General features: G+C 35.4%; 1 pseudogene; it reads right to left on the bottom strand.

Moving 5' to 3' along the window:
• Nucleotides 1-12,738: 12,738 nt before the first annotated feature.
• LOC114209888 (large ribosomal subunit protein eL21 pseudogene) lies at nt 12,739-13,217 on the bottom strand (annotated as a pseudogene).
• Between the last annotated feature and the right edge of the window lie 2,803 nt (nt 13,218-16,020).

Consider the following 16,020-nt stretch of genomic DNA (forward strand, 5'->3'; position numbering starts at 1 on the left):
TGAAAAGAACAACAAAGAGAGATCATTTTAAAATGGGTTTTGTCAGAAAAAAAAAAAATGGGTTTTGTCAGGCCATTTGCTAGAAAGTTTCTGGTTCATGTTTATGCCCATCTTGTAAACGGTGTGGATCATTGTGGTACATACGTTTAGTTATTCTTGTGACTTCACTTTGTCTCTGATGCAGAATGATTGTGTGCGCTAACTTCTTTTTATAGCTTATTTAAATTACCCCTGGCCCAGTTCCAAATTTTATCTGAAGTAGCATTCTTTACTACTATATTGGGTTCATGGACAGAAGGGAAAGTCATTCTAGCATCTAGCCCCATCCTCCAAGGTTGACATCGGGTTAGAAGATTCTTGTATGAACACAATTTCCCCATAGAGTGAAGGCAGCTTGCAACAAATTCCATTTGGATTATTCCTGCAGGCCCATGGCTGAGCTATGAGTCTCCACCTAATCAATCCTAGAAAAGGTGAGTGCATTGGGTCTCAGACAACTGTAATGATGATATAGTACAATATATATAGTACAATTCCAGATAAAATCTCAGATGGTTTGTTTTTTCCACTTCTCCTTCAACACTTACCCTTAGACTTAACAATCAGAGGAGAAACTAACACTATCCCCGGTCACACTTATTCCAAAGTTATTCAGAAGTGAGCAGCAGAGAACAGAGACCATGGTCACTCTCACTGACTTCTTCATTCTTAAGTGGATTAAGAGGCTGAGTCCTCCTTTATCTTACCTGGGGAGACTAGTTAAATACCTCAGATATTTTTCTGGTTGGGCCTTCTTGATAATTATATATTTATCTTTTGATTCAAGATTTAAATTAATTCCAAAATAAACATATTGAAAAGCAAAACTGTATGTTTTACCTGCTGTTGTTTTTTTTATAAGAGAGTAAAGATAAACCAAAAAGTTCCCACTCACAGGCTAGACATTTCACCATCTACAACACAATTATCAAGCTTTCATAAGCTTGATATTATGCTTTAGAGTTCCTTTTCTCATTTTTCTTATTTTTTCCTACTTGTTTACATTTGTAGGCAATTGTAAACCTCCAAGGTACTTTCTGGAGCAAGATATGCCGTAAACAAACAAACAAAAAAAATATGATGGAAAGAGAGAGAAATAGTCAGCTGAAACTGAAGGCTACATAAATGAAGTGGCCTAAAGCAGAAAATGAAAGTTGAAATGCTAACCAAAAAATTAACAACATAAAAAGGTATTAAATAGAAAATCACTTGGACCATTAGTAAAAGTGGATATCTCCAGGCTTTCATTATTTCTGAACAGATGTGGGTTACTAAAACCAGGAAGTATTTCTATACATAAAGAAGAGAGGTCACCAGGCTACACCAGAAGTTAAGCTTATATAGAGTTCTAGCAGGAAAAAAAAAAAAATAGAATAAAATTGTTTGAGATGGATCAGAAGAGTAATATTTTGGAAAAGAGAGCTGCAGGAAGATCCAACTTTCTCTCCTAAAGTTGCTATCCAATGACTCATGCCAGTGCTACACCAGTATTTAACAAAAGGTCTACATAATTATAAAAGTTTTAGAATACAGTGAGATGCCTCTTTAAAGTCCTACTTGTTGTTTTTCCTAATTGATTTAGCTGTGTATTTCTTGTTTCTTTTGGAAAATTTCTAGTGCTCTGCCCTCAACAGGCCAGAGAGAACCCAGTGGCAGCTGCCAGAGAGGCTGACATAGTGATTGGGCATCAGACCAATATTATGGTTTCTGCTTCTGTCAGAATACAGGAAAATAAAGTCTTCGAATTCTACCTTAGGGGAAAAAAAAGGTAATCAAGTTTATTACTAGAGTGCAGGAATAACTAAACTGTATATAAAAGTATCTTATGAATCCAATGAATATCATTTTGAAGTAATTTGTATTTTAGCATATGTGTGTCACCTAGTAAGGAATGTGATGATTTCCAGTTTTTAACAATTAACATCTTGCTAAAAATGTTTTCTTTGTTGTTTTAGTGGCTTTCTGTGTCTCTGCATGTTTTGAAAATACAAAAATATGTAACTATGATTATTCATATAGGTAAAGCTCACAAGAGAAACAATGTCTTTTGAACTAAATGCTCCCTTATGTTTGACTAAAGATTAATAAACAATTCGATGGATCTCTCATATGCAAAGGTAGTATTATAATCTGTGAAAAGAGTATGACCTTACGGAGATCCTGGTTTAAATACTTAGCTTAAAATGTAAGAATAGAATCAAAATGATCATTCAAGAAAGAAGAAAATGTTTAATTATTATGAAAGTCTTTATCATGACAATATATCTAATCTTTCTAAGAAAAATATTGTATCATCATTTTTGTTTATTATGACTTCAGGTAGTGCAGTATTATGGTGCTTTTCAGTGGACATGTTGTTTTCAGAGGTAAAAGTATTATAGATGGCATCAGGTATAGTCAATGTGTAGAACCTCTGCAATGTATGTGAAGAAATATGGCTGCCGGAAAGAAATACCATATTGGTGGATTCCTCTTCTCTTCCCCACTACAAGTGTACTGGCAATTCTTCTCTTCCTCTGGATGTTCCCGCCTGGCTTCAGGCTAAGCATGGCCTATTCCAAGTGGCTGGGGGGAGGGGTGTGTTCCCAGTGTGTAGACTCAAACCTCCATCTCCAGCCTCCACAGACAAGGGCTGTGGAAGCCCCACTCCTTCTTCTAGTAGCGCACTGCTTCAAGAACTCAATGGCAACAGTTACACAAAACTGTTCAGGTCCAGACCAGTTTTGTCAGCAGGAGCTTTATTTCTGGACAAATGCTAACCAACTATCACTGCACTCTGCAATGACAAGGTAGATAAATACAAAATAAGGGCAAGATTTAAATATCAATATTTTAAGAAATTTGTAAATGTTCGGTAAACTAATTCTTTTTTAGATGATAGTCACATTTGGTTTTGCAAATGTATTCTGATAAAGTATAATGTCATGAGTTTCTCAGTCAGTGAAGTGTAACTTCCTAGTCTCTAATTGACCATGCATATGTTTAATATGTTCTTCTTCAGTAAATTGATCTCCTGAAAAACAAGGATAGATTTCAAAAAGGCAATTTCCTTTTCTTTTTTTAGATTTTGGAACAGTTTTAGTTTCACAACAAAATTGAGCAGAAGGTACAGAGATTTCTCATATATCCCCTACCCCACACAAATACAGCTTTCCCCACTATTGACATCCTGCGCCAGAGTGGTACCTTTGTTACAATTAATGAAACTACATTTTTAAACCTGATATAACGAGGTTGCAGAATACCAGGTTAAGGGCGCCTGGGTGGCTCAGTTGGCTAAGCGACTGCCTTCGGCTCAGGTCATGATCCTGGAGTCCCGGGATCGAGTCCCACATCGGGCTCCCTGCTCAGCAGGGAGTCTGCTTCTCCCTCTGACCCTCTTCCCTCTTGTGCTCTCTATCTCTCATTCTCTCTCTCTCAAATAAATAAATAAAAAATCTTAAAAAAAAAAAGAATACCAGGTTAATCTACAAAAGTCAATTGCTTTCTTATATAATGGCAATGAACAAGTGAAATTTGAAATTAAAAACCTAATACCATTTATATTAGCACCCACAAAATGAATTACTTAGGTATATATCTAACAAAATATGTACACAATCTGCAGAAGTCTGATGAATGAAATCAAAGAAGAAATAAATAAATAAAGAGAAAAATTGCAGAAGTCTGATGAATGAAATCAAAGAAGAAATAAAGAGATAATATGTTTGTGGATAAGAAGACTCAATATTGCCAAGGTGTCAGTTGTTCCAATTTTGATCTATAGATTTGACACAACCCCAATAAAAAAAATTCAGCAAGTTATTTTGTTATTTTCATATCATCCACAAGGTATTGTAGATATCAACAAACTGATTCAAAAATATATATGGAGAGGCAAAAAACCTAGAATAGCCAATATGATAACGAAGCAGAAGAACAAAGTTGGAGGACTTATACTACTTGATTTCAAGACTTACTATAAAGCTACAGCAATTAAGACAGTGTGCTACTAAAGAAAGAAGAAACAAACAAATCAATGGAACAGAATAGAGACACCAGAAATAGATTCCCATATAGTCAACTGATCTTTGGCAAAGGAACAATGACAGTAAATGCAATGAAGCAAACACAGTCTTTTCAACAAATGTTGCTGGAACAATGGGATATCTACATGTGAAAAAAAAAATAATCTAGACACAGACCTTCACATAAATGAACTCTAAGTGGATGATAGACCTAAATGTATAAAACTCCTAGAAGATAACATAGGAAAAAACCTAGACGACCTTGGGTATGGTGATGACTTTTTAGATACAATACCAAAGGCATAATTCGTGAAAGAAATAATTGAAACTTTAGACTTCATTAAATTAAAAGTCTCTGCTTTGTGAAAGACAATGCCAAGAGAATGAAAAGAAAAGCCACAGACTGGGAGAAAATTTTGCAAAACATCTGATTAAGGACTCTTATCCAAAATATACAAAGAACTCTTAAAACTCAACAATGAGAAAACAAACAATCCAATTAAAAAATAGTCAAATGCCTATCCAAAGAAGATATACAGATGGCAATGCAAAGTGGCACAACCACTTTGGAAGACAGTTTGGTGGTTTCTTGCAAAACTAAATATACTGTTACCATATGATACAATAATTAGGCTCTTGGTATTCATCCAAAGGAGTCGAAAACTGGGTCCATAGAAAAACTTGCACACAGATGGTTATAGCACCTTTATTCATAATTGTCAAACTTGGAAGCATCCAAGATGTCCTTCAGTAGGTGAATGGATAAATAAACTGTGGTACATCCAGACAATGGGATATTATGAATATTATTCAGCACTAAAAAGAAATGAACTATCAAGCTATGAAAAGATATAGAGCAACCTTAAATGCATATCACTAAGAGAAAGAAATCAATCTGAAAAGTCTAAACACTATATAATTCCAACTACATGCCATTCTGAATAAAGCAAAACTATAGACAGAGTAAAAACAGATCAGTGCTTGTCAGGGGCTGGGAAGGGGGGGGGGAATGGATAGGTGAAGCACAGAGGATTTTTAGGGCACTGAAAATATTCTGTATGATACCATAATGATGCATTTATATCATGAGACATTTGTCCAAACGAACAACCCAATAGAATGCACAGCATCAAGAGTGAATTATAATGGAAATTATGGACTTTGAGTGATTATGATGTGTCAGTAGAGGTTCATCAATTGAAATAAATGTACCACTCTGGTGGGAGATGTTGGTAATACAGAAGGCTGTCCATGTGTGGTTCAGAGGGTATGTGGGAAATCTCTGTACCTTCCCCTGAATTTTGTTGTGAACCTAAAACTACTCTAAAAAAATAAAGTCTTACTAAAGAAAGAAAAAAAAATCTCAAAACAATAAACTGATGTTTTGATTAAAACAGTTGTCACTTGCTTAAACTCATCGACCACAGGATAAAGTGTTGTATACATAGTTTAAGATGAAGAATCTTGGTTCTAGTGTCTCAATTGCTGCAAATTAAGCAACCCTTGAAGAAAAGTTCTCAAAAAGCCTCCTCCTAGTTCCTCAGAGATCACACCCATATTTGACATCTCTCATCTCTCACCCTGGGAGTCATGACACCATAGGTATCATGTGTTAGGGTGTCCCTGACACTTTTGGAATTACCTCACAAAAAGTCCAATCTTCATTATACTAATGGCTTCAGAGACTAAAACTAAGTTGATAATGCTTATCCAATGAATATTAAATCAAGACAAACCTGAAGCAAAAACTCTGCAACCATATCACAGTACCAGTCTGAGCTAAAACTGAGCCATTAAGTGGCTGATGAATCTCAGAGTGGGAGAAGACTCATCAACATAAATTTGCCATACGGTAATGACTTGCAGAAGTGTTTAGGAAAAAAAGAACCTTATCTGTCCACGAAAAAGGCTGTAAGTAGCACGTCTCCTCACATCTATATATCACTATCAAGAGTATTAGGAAAAGTTCAGAAAATCCCAGCAGTCATCAATTCTCATCTGTGTTTAATTACCTGAAAAATCCAAACAAGTTTGAATCATCCAAGGCTGTGGCGTTTTCCATAACCAACTGTTTCTAATAAACATACATGAACAGAAGCAGTTCTGCTTTCTTAACCCTCAGCATTTTGAAATATCTGTAGAGAGAAAAGCAATACTAGAGAGAGCACAGAATATACCCTGTGGAGTGTTACAAGGCAGTACACTCATTAAGTACTTCTTATGACACTTTAAATATTTTACTCATGAACGCCATATAAAATTACAGTCTTTCTAATGTTGCAGTTGGGACGGCTTTAATTATTGTATGTCCATTGTAACTTTCCCTCATGATTTTTACCCTTGATTCTTGCCCAAAATGCAACAAGAGCTTATTTTCGATAAATTCAGACTGGTGTCATCATTTCTAGGATAACCATACTTAGGGTCATTTATGGCTTTGAAAGGATCCTTTGTGATAGTTAAATAATCATTTGTCATTTCTCCCACATTAAAAAATCATCTGATGATGACATAATTGAACATCAGTTGGAAAATCATTAACTGTAAACAGATACTGATGAGCTTTTTAAAAATCTACATGACATAAATTATTCGTAATCTATAACTATACAAAGAATAAAAACATGATGTGAAGGTAATTCCTGCCTCAATTAACCCTAAAGGCGAAGTACATGGTAAAACCTCACAAACCTCAAATGATAAGAGGAAAGTTGGCTTGAATTACTGAATACCTTACGAGAATGCACCATTAGAACCTTTAAACAAAAAATAAATAAGTATGTTTAATTTAAGAACCTACCTTTCTCATCTAACGTGTCAGAAGAATAAAAGGGCTATTTTTAGAGTTGCCACTTGGATTTTTTAAAAACACACTGATGCTCAGTTAAACAAATCTTTTGTTCTAGCCCCATAATGGCAGACACTATCTTCTCCAGCCTCATGGCACTGTGGATACTAAAGACATAGGATCTGTACAACCTCACTCACATTTTTTTGCCCTTCGGATTCTTTTAGGCCAGTTAAAGACATTGTTCAATAGAAAATAATTGCAATATAATGAGATATGTTATATTAGACAAATACACAAAACTGCAAAAGCACAGATAAGAAAGAAAATCTGGTGTAGTCTATTACTCTCATTATTTTGTTTTAATCAGCTTTAATATATGGTAAGTAACAAGGAAAACGGGCAAGTTAAGCCAGTATCAGCACTGAAGTGCCATTTTCAAATACTGATCATGAATAATCTTTAAAGGAACTGCCATCCTGGGCGCCTGGGTGGCTCAGTTGGTTAAGCGACTGCCTTCGGCTCAGGTCATGATCCTGGAGTCCTGGGATCAAGTCCCACATCGGGCTCCCTGCTCTGCGGGAAGCCTGCTTCTCCCTCGGCTTGTGTTCCCTCTCTTGCTGTCTCTCTCTCTCTGTCAAATAAATAAATAAAATCTAAAAAAAATTTTTTTTAAATAAATAAATAAAGGAACTGCCATCCTACAATCTTTAAAAAGTTCAGGTAATACGACTTTTTGAGATTGGGAAACAAAGAGCAAAACAATGTGACAGGGAAATAAATCAAAGACGCAGTTCCCTAAGACCTGTTAGGGTCTTAACTAAATATGTTTCTCCAATTAAGTTGGCCCTTGAACCTAAATAATTGTAATAGTAAGAATTTTTTTATTATACATTTATAATATATAGTTGACTGCTACATGTTGAGACACTAGCTAGTAAAAAAATGTTCTGAATAATCATTAGTTTTTTAATATGCATATTTCATGTCAATTATGACTTACATGAAAAGTGAGACTATGTCACTTTTTTGTTGTTGTTGGATTTCAGTCCTTCCCAGGAGTCTTAAAATTATATTTCTATTTTGTTTATAAGCACAAAGTGTAACTATCAGCTTTCTATTTCCTTCACAGGCCACATGCCATGTTGAGCCATAATCCTCCTCTTGTTCTGGATGTATGAATTCTGTCCATTTGTACTTTTCAAAGATTTTAATCAAATTACATATTTCATTGTTAGTAAAGCTGTAAGGTTTCATGAGATTGCATTCAGAAATCAGTTGCTGTGAGAGGCTTGTTTTCAAATATGTGTAACTAATGCATCCTGGTACATACAGATAGGAGCAAATACAAGTCTGACCTCCTTCCCACTATTTTATGTATATAAGTCTAAGAGTTGATGCTAAAATTTCAGAGTGAGATAAAATAGTTGCTATTCTATAGAACATCACAAAAGAAATTACTATAAAGATTATGTGAGTCACAAATAAAAACATTTTCCTGTGTTTGCTTCTCATGAATTATTTTCAGCATTTGGTTGAAGGATAAAATATTATCAAAAAGTTTTCCATGAACTTACAATTTTTCTCCAATATAAGATGACAATCTCTGAGTTCCTGTTTTATCTAATAAATGTCTAAAATTACATGTAAAGTAGGGTGCCCTTGTGTACATATGTAATTATGGAGATGAAAGAAAGTAAAGAAAGATAATCATTAAATTTTACTAAGTTGCAAATGGTCTTCTAAATCTGCCTCTTTCTGACTGTGTGTTATACCTTAATATTGCTCTTTACTGATTCTAACTTTATGCATCCTTGGGTTTTTCAAGATTGAAAGGAAAATAGCCATATCTACCAAATACATTTAGGCAGCAGCACCATTTAGGACCAATGAAAGCATGTTGTAGCAACATAGTGATCATCTTAGACTTCAAAGGTCCTATCAAGACTCGCCTGATGAAGCCTTCTTCATGGACTCTCCTTTCTTCTCAGAACTCCTGTTGTCTGTACTAAATGCAGCCTAACCAGAAAGGGATGGTACTGGGTCTTACCACTACTCTGGTTCCCCCAAATCTTTACCATAATAACTGCAGTAATCAAACAGGGCATCTTAGTTGAGCACTCACTCTCTCTTTCTCTCATTCTGGAATATTTATAATATTTATGTCTATAAATACCATGCATCTATTTTCATAATAATACCTTAAAGGAGCATTTAAATGAATACTTTCAAAGATGATCAAAAAGTGTAGCCAGAATGACTGAGCCCACATCCTATACAAAAAACCATATGCAATGTGTTCAACATATTAAAATGTATAAATGTGGTATAATAGAGGATAGCTGTCTCTGATTTCTCTTCAGTGAGGACCAAGAGGTAAGTGTTAACCAGAGTGACTGAGATTATATCCTTGTACAACCACCATGCTGTCTGCATGCCCTGGTCTATAGTTCCACTTAGCCAGTTTTGCTTCAAAACCTTTAGGACTGGTCACACAATACTGTTGGTTTCTCATTACGTACTCTAGGGATGGCTGACACAGTGTTATGCTCAATCATTCTGCTATGCATCTGTAGGGTCTGGGTGTGCCGTGTTGGCATTACAGGTAGTAGGTGTTAGTGGAGTGGAAGAGGGCTACAATGGGTTAAGTGTCTTTTGGTGTGATTTCTCAGTTAGGTGAAAGTTTCCAATGGGTCTTCATTTGAGCATTACCATGATGTACCCTGTGATATAATATTGAGCATTCACTTAGCTGCTGTTTAATCCTTTCATGTCCCATTACATTGCAGTTACATTTGTAGAATATATTTTAAAGCTTTATAAAATCAGAAGAGCATTGGGATGAAAAGGGTCATGGCTAAAATCACAGACTCTAGAATCCACTACATGGTGTGATTTCAAAGCCACTTTTTCCCAACTGTGTAAACCAAAAAAACTGTTGGTTTCTCAGGTTTTTCATCTTTTAAATTCCATAATACCTGACTCTTTTCTTTTGGTAAAGATTAACCAAATATTATACATAAAGCACCTCAAATAGTGTCAGGCATGAAGTAAATACTATGAAAAACTTAGGGTTTTTTTTTATTATTATTATATCTCATTAGCAGAAAGGGACATCAAGGAAGATTTTGCTCAGAAATAAACCCCATTTACATGATCAGTTAATCTATAGCAAAAGAGGCAAAAATACACACTGGGGAAAAGACAGTCTTTTCAATAAATGGTGTTGGGAAAACTGGACAGCTACATGCAAAAGAATGAAAATGGACCACTTCTTATGCCATACACAAAAAATAAACTCAAAAGGGATTAAAGATCTAAATGCGGGACCTGAACCATAAAACTCCTAAAAGAAAACGTAGAGAGTAAACTCTTGGACATCAGCCTTAGCAACATATTTATGGATATGTCTCCTTAGGCAAGGGAAACAAAAGCAACAGTAAACTATTGGGACTACACCAAAATAAAAAGGCTTTTGCACAGCAAAGGAAACCATAAACAAAACAAAAAGGCAACCTGTTAAATGGGAGAAGACATATGCAAATAACATGTCCAATAAGGGGTTAGTATGCAAAACATATAAAGAACTTATACAACTCAACCTCAAAAAACAAGCAATCTGATTACAAGTGGGCAGAGAACCTGAATAGACATTTTTCCAAAAAATTTATATAGGTGGTCAACAGACACATAAAAAGATGCTCAACATCACTAATCATCAGGAAAATGCAAATCAAAACCACAATGAGGTATCTCCTCATCAGTCAGAATGGCTGGTATCCAAAGACAGGAAATAAATAACAAGTGTTGGCAAAGATGTGGAGAAAGGGGAATGAACCCTCATGCACTGTTGGTGTGAATGTAAATTGGTGAAGCCACTATGGAAACAGTATGGAGTTTCCCCAAAAAAATTAAAAACAGAAATATCAAATGATCCAGTAATTCCACTAATGGGTATTTACTCAAAGAAAATGAAAACACTAATTCACAAAGATATATGCACCCCTAATCTTATTGCAGCATTATTTCCAATAGCCAAGGTATGGAAGCAACCCAAGTGTCCATCAATAGATAAATGGATAAAGACGTGAGATATCTATATCTATCTATCTATCTATCATCTATCTATCCATCTATCTAATTAGCTATAAAAAAGAATGAAATCTTGCCATTTGTAACAAAATGGATGGACCTAGAAGGTATTATTCTAGGTGAAAAAAGTCAGACAGAGAAAGACAAATACCATTCACTTATATGTGGAATCTAAAAAACAAAACAAATGAACAAACAAACAAAAACAATCATTCTTAATACAGAGAACAAACTGGTGATTTGCAGAGGGGGAGGTGGGTGATCGGATGGGCAAAATAGGTGAAGGGGGTTTAGAGGTACAAATGTCCAGTTATAGGGTGCCTGGGTGGCTCAGATGGTTAAGCGTCTGCCTTCAGCTCAGGTCATGATCCCAGGGTCCTGGGATCGGGTCCCGCATCGGGCTTCCTGCTCAGAGGGGATCCTGCTTCTCCCTCTGCCTCTCTCTCTCTCTCTCTCTCTCTCTCTGTCTCTCATGAATAAATAAATAAAATCTTAAAAAAATGTCCAGTTATAAAATAAATAAGTCATGGAGATGAAAAGTACAGCATAGGGAATAGAGAAAATAACATTGTAATGCCATGCAAAAGAATGAAATCTTTACCCATGTTTAGAATAGTTTCTTCCTGGAAGGAAGATGCGGTTTTAGAGTGTTAGTATGACACCAACCTTTTTTTTTAAACCTTCATTCAATAGTTGGAGAGACAAAAACAGGTTCACTGACTTACTCAAGTTCCTCTGTTAATGTTGGATTTTGAGCACATGGGGACCTTGAGCTCTGCATCTTATTTCTTTTCTATTTCACCACAGGATCTTAAATATTATATAATCATATTATGAAATTTGGTTTCAGTAGGACTTAACAGTTATGGAGAATAAATATTTCTTGTATAAATACTCATTGAGATTTGTGAAAATTATGATTATAAATCTACCCCCACAAAAATACAAGTCAACAATAATAAACAGCCAGAGACCCAAATAAGTCAACCTAGCCAAGAAGTCACATCTAATTAATATTTTTATGAAACAAGTCATGTCCAATTTATACATTTTATTGCAATGTGGCCAGGCTGCTTTTCTAGAAAATTCTAAAACCAGATTAGGATTATTAGTACCATTGTACAGAATGGTTTAAAATGAAGGTAAATACACACTGAAAGCAAAGAACAGGTAAATGGACAATTTGAATGGAACTGTTGAAAGAGGCCTCTCTCAAAATCCACCTGAAAATGTCAAACCCTGAGGCAAGATGAAAGAATTATTTTTGCACCCACAGTAAAAACCATGCAGTTTCTGCTAAGGAATTATAAACATTCCTTGTGGATGGTCCATAACTAAAATCTGTTTCTTCAGGACTTCCCATACCGTAGCGGCTGGCCCCTCAACTGTTAACAAAAATACCACATACATCCAATTGCTAAAAATGTTGATGACTTGATGAAATGGAAATTGTCATGAGCCAATAAAAATTATGAAAAGTAATCCTATACAATACAAAAAACTTGAACCGATAAGTAAAAAGAAGGAAAAAAGAGCCAGTCACATAAAAAAAAAGCAACAGAAACAGAGACAGATGCAGAGACAGAGAAGGAGAGAGAAGGGAACTAGTTTAGAAGGGCATTTGATTAAAAATTCAGTTCTACTATGATTTATCTTGAACTCTAGGCAAATGTTTTATATACACATTCTCCCTGTGGAATAAGTAAGACAAATTCCTTACTATCCCACAGAAATGTTATTACAACTAAAGAAATAAAAAGTCTGTTGTTTGTTTTTTAACAGTCTTGAGGTCTTTTATTTTTTTGACACTTATCATGCCATGAATTCATAGGGAATGGGTTCCAGCAGCTCAGGCTCCTGTCCATTGTTTCTCACAAAATGTGCTTCTCTGGGTGGGTCAGGCTGGCCCTTCAGTTGAACCCAAGTACCTTTCTCTTTGGCTTCCTTCTTTTTCTGATCATTTGCTTTCACATGCTTCAGGAAACTATCTCCACTGTTTGAATGCTTAATATGCCCAATATATACATTAATTACCTTGGTAAGAATCTTGCCCTTAACTTACTTGTTTATAACAATGTGAATAGCATGTTGGGTAACACTGTAGACTTCCAGTGTTGTCGTGGTAACATCTGCAGTACGTTCCTTTTTGAACAGTCTCCATTCCCGTTGATGTCTACAATATCACCTTTCTTGTAGATTCCCATGCATGTGGCCAAAAGAACCACTCCATGTTTTCTGAAAGGCCTAGAGAACATATAATGGGTGCCTCTCTTTCACTTTGTGTTGGTCATTTTAGTGAATTAATGCAAGATGGTGGTTCTGGCCAAAAGGCAGAAATAAGAAGTCTTTTAATGTGGAATAAACAAGGCTTTGTGGAAGTATATATATATATATCACCAGGTCACTCAGTTCTTGTCCCAGATGTACCAAGGAACTGGAGACCTGAGACCAGAATGGGGAAATAGAGTTTATTGAGTAGGTAAATGTAGTACACTTTTTTTAAAGTATTTTATTTATTTATTAGAGAGAGAGAAGGAGAAACCATGAGAGAGTACAAGTGGGGAGGAGAGAGAGAAGCGGGTTCCCTGCAGAGCAAGGAACCCGATGCTGGGCTCGATCCCAGGACCCTGGGATCATGACCTAAGCCGAAGGCAGACACTTAACCAACTGAGCCACCCAGGTGCCCCAAGTGTAGTACACTTTCAAGAATGAAAGGGCCACTGCCAGAGCAAGAGTGGCAATGGTGGTGAGAAGCTCTAGCTGCATCCTTTTAAGCCTGTTTTGTGTACATGTAAATTTGGCTTTGATTGACATATTTGATTGACAGCTGGTGGTTAGATACCATTTTGGTATCAAAGAAAACAAGCTAATATAAATATCTTAGTATATAGATATACCTACTAAAGTATATGCCCCATTCTAATTGTTTGTATTTTGTATTTGCAATATAATAACTTGGACTTGTACTACTTTTATACACATAATATAGTATAATATATAATTTTATTATAACACATAATACATTTATAGGCAATATAATTGTATACTTACATATACATCTAATGTATATATATATGCATGTTTGTATACATGTGTATATACACAAACACATACACACGCACACGTACATGTTTATGTAACAGTCCCACACTTGTTCATGAACTCTTTAAGGAAGACTGAATTATATTCATCTTTTAGGCACTTGCTATGTAATCAGTAGTTTGAAGGATGAATAGATCATGAGAATGAGACTGTTTCTTCTCTTTTCCTCTCAAACCAAGCACTCATAGTGAGGAAGGTATCATATTTGAAATTTTGTCTTGGCATCTATGTTTCATAATTTCTTCCTGATGAAGAGTTCTCCCTTTCCAGTCAAAAACGCTCTTTCTTTCTGTCTCTTTTGTTGTTTTTCTTCTTATATTTCTAAATTATTCTGGGAAATTAAAAGCTTAGATAACCTAAGTATCACTCCAAATAAAACAAGTATACAAACACATTAAAAAGGTAGACATATAAACGTTTAATATATTTTTGGCTGTATGAGTACGTGGCATCATTTGAAGTAATCATGGTAAGGGACTACCAGTAGATGAAAATAATAAGTATTCACGGATTTTAACAACAGTGACCCTCCCCCATTTTGTAAAGAAAAGAGTCAATAACAAATCAAAAGTGGTCACTGTAAGGGATATTATTTATCATAAATTAAATTGATTTCAGTCATTTAGCTTCCTCAAGCTTAGACTTTTTCTTTTTGTTTTCTTATTGACTAAGAGTTGAGACTGATAGCTGGGCAGGGCAACCCACCGGGTCAACACTTTGTAAAAAGAATTAATGGTCATGCCAATATAATAATTTTACTAAGTGCTTTGGTTCAGCAATGAGAACCTAAGCTCAGGCAAGCCCACGCCAGTTCTTCCAGGTGCCGCAACTCTGAATGAAAATAGAGCCAACCCAACAAAGTCTGGGGAAAGATCTATCTACAGACTCTGTCGCAAAGTATTCTGTAGTTTTCAAATTTATGCCAAACTTTGATGTAAGGACTCCAAATAGATGAAACTTCTATATTTATGCTCATGAGGAAAGAGGCACAATTACCTGTTCCTTGAGAAGCCACTGTTGATTTCCATAAATTAAAGATTCTACAGCCAGTGTGCTTTATTTAGTGATTGCAAAGTAATTAATTACTGGTTATATCAAATATAACAAGCTAATTTAATATTTTCTTGTAATTGACCTCGCATGAACACTTGTGATATAATCCCAGACCTGCTTCCTTACTTTTGTCATCCACTCAGGAGAATCAGTAGCCAGAATAATTCAGGAAAGGTGATTGTTCTACGTATTCTTAAAATGGTGCTTTCACTTCAGGTAACTGAAGTGCTGCTGTAACTGGGGTAAATATCAATATCTACTAAATTTAGTAAAATAAAAATCTACCCTTAAGTGCCAGGAAGTATTTGGGATGCCTCTCCTACTCAAAAGACACTTTCATAATTTGAAAAAAAAAATCATTGTAGTATCACATTTCTGAAATATAGAAGATGCTGGCTTTCACATTTAAAATATTGTATTTGTTGGCGGTTTATGGGCTGTGTAGGAAAATCAGGAGTTACTGATGTAGGACCTACTCACCTCTTTGATAGATAAATTCCATGCAGCTATAACAAAATGTTTAAATAAGTTATTTTTGAATGAGGGCTTTTATGTCCAATGCAGTTCAATGCCTCAGGCTGTGAGTTTCGATAACTTGGGTTGAAGGATGGCTAGTATCTGCTGAAACAAAAGTATGAGATGAATTGTGTCAAGAGAAATTCTAGTTTATGCTGTGCTCTGGCTTACTCATAGAGGTTTCTTTATAAAATATAGTGCCTGAGGGTGCAGGCAAGGAGCACATTCTAGTATTTCTCTGGTCAATTCCAAACAAACAAATGAAAATGAAATAAAATGGCAATAATACCGTCTTACAAGCATAGGGAAGCTTGATCCCTCTGTCAGCCCCTTTAACTTTTTTCCACTGTGCTTAGCGTTCTTCCTTTATTATTTATTGATTTAGAAGCAAAGCTTTCCTTTGCACTTACCTACTGGCTCTAC

Source organism: Eumetopias jubatus, unplaced genomic scaffold, assembly GCF_037043125.1.
Source record: "Eumetopias jubatus isolate StellerSeaLion01/CBP00866 unplaced genomic scaffold, mEumJub1_p1.0 scaffold_6, whole genome shotgun sequence".
Classification (NCBI taxonomy): Eukaryota; Metazoa; Chordata; class Mammalia; order Carnivora; family Otariidae; genus Eumetopias; species Eumetopias jubatus.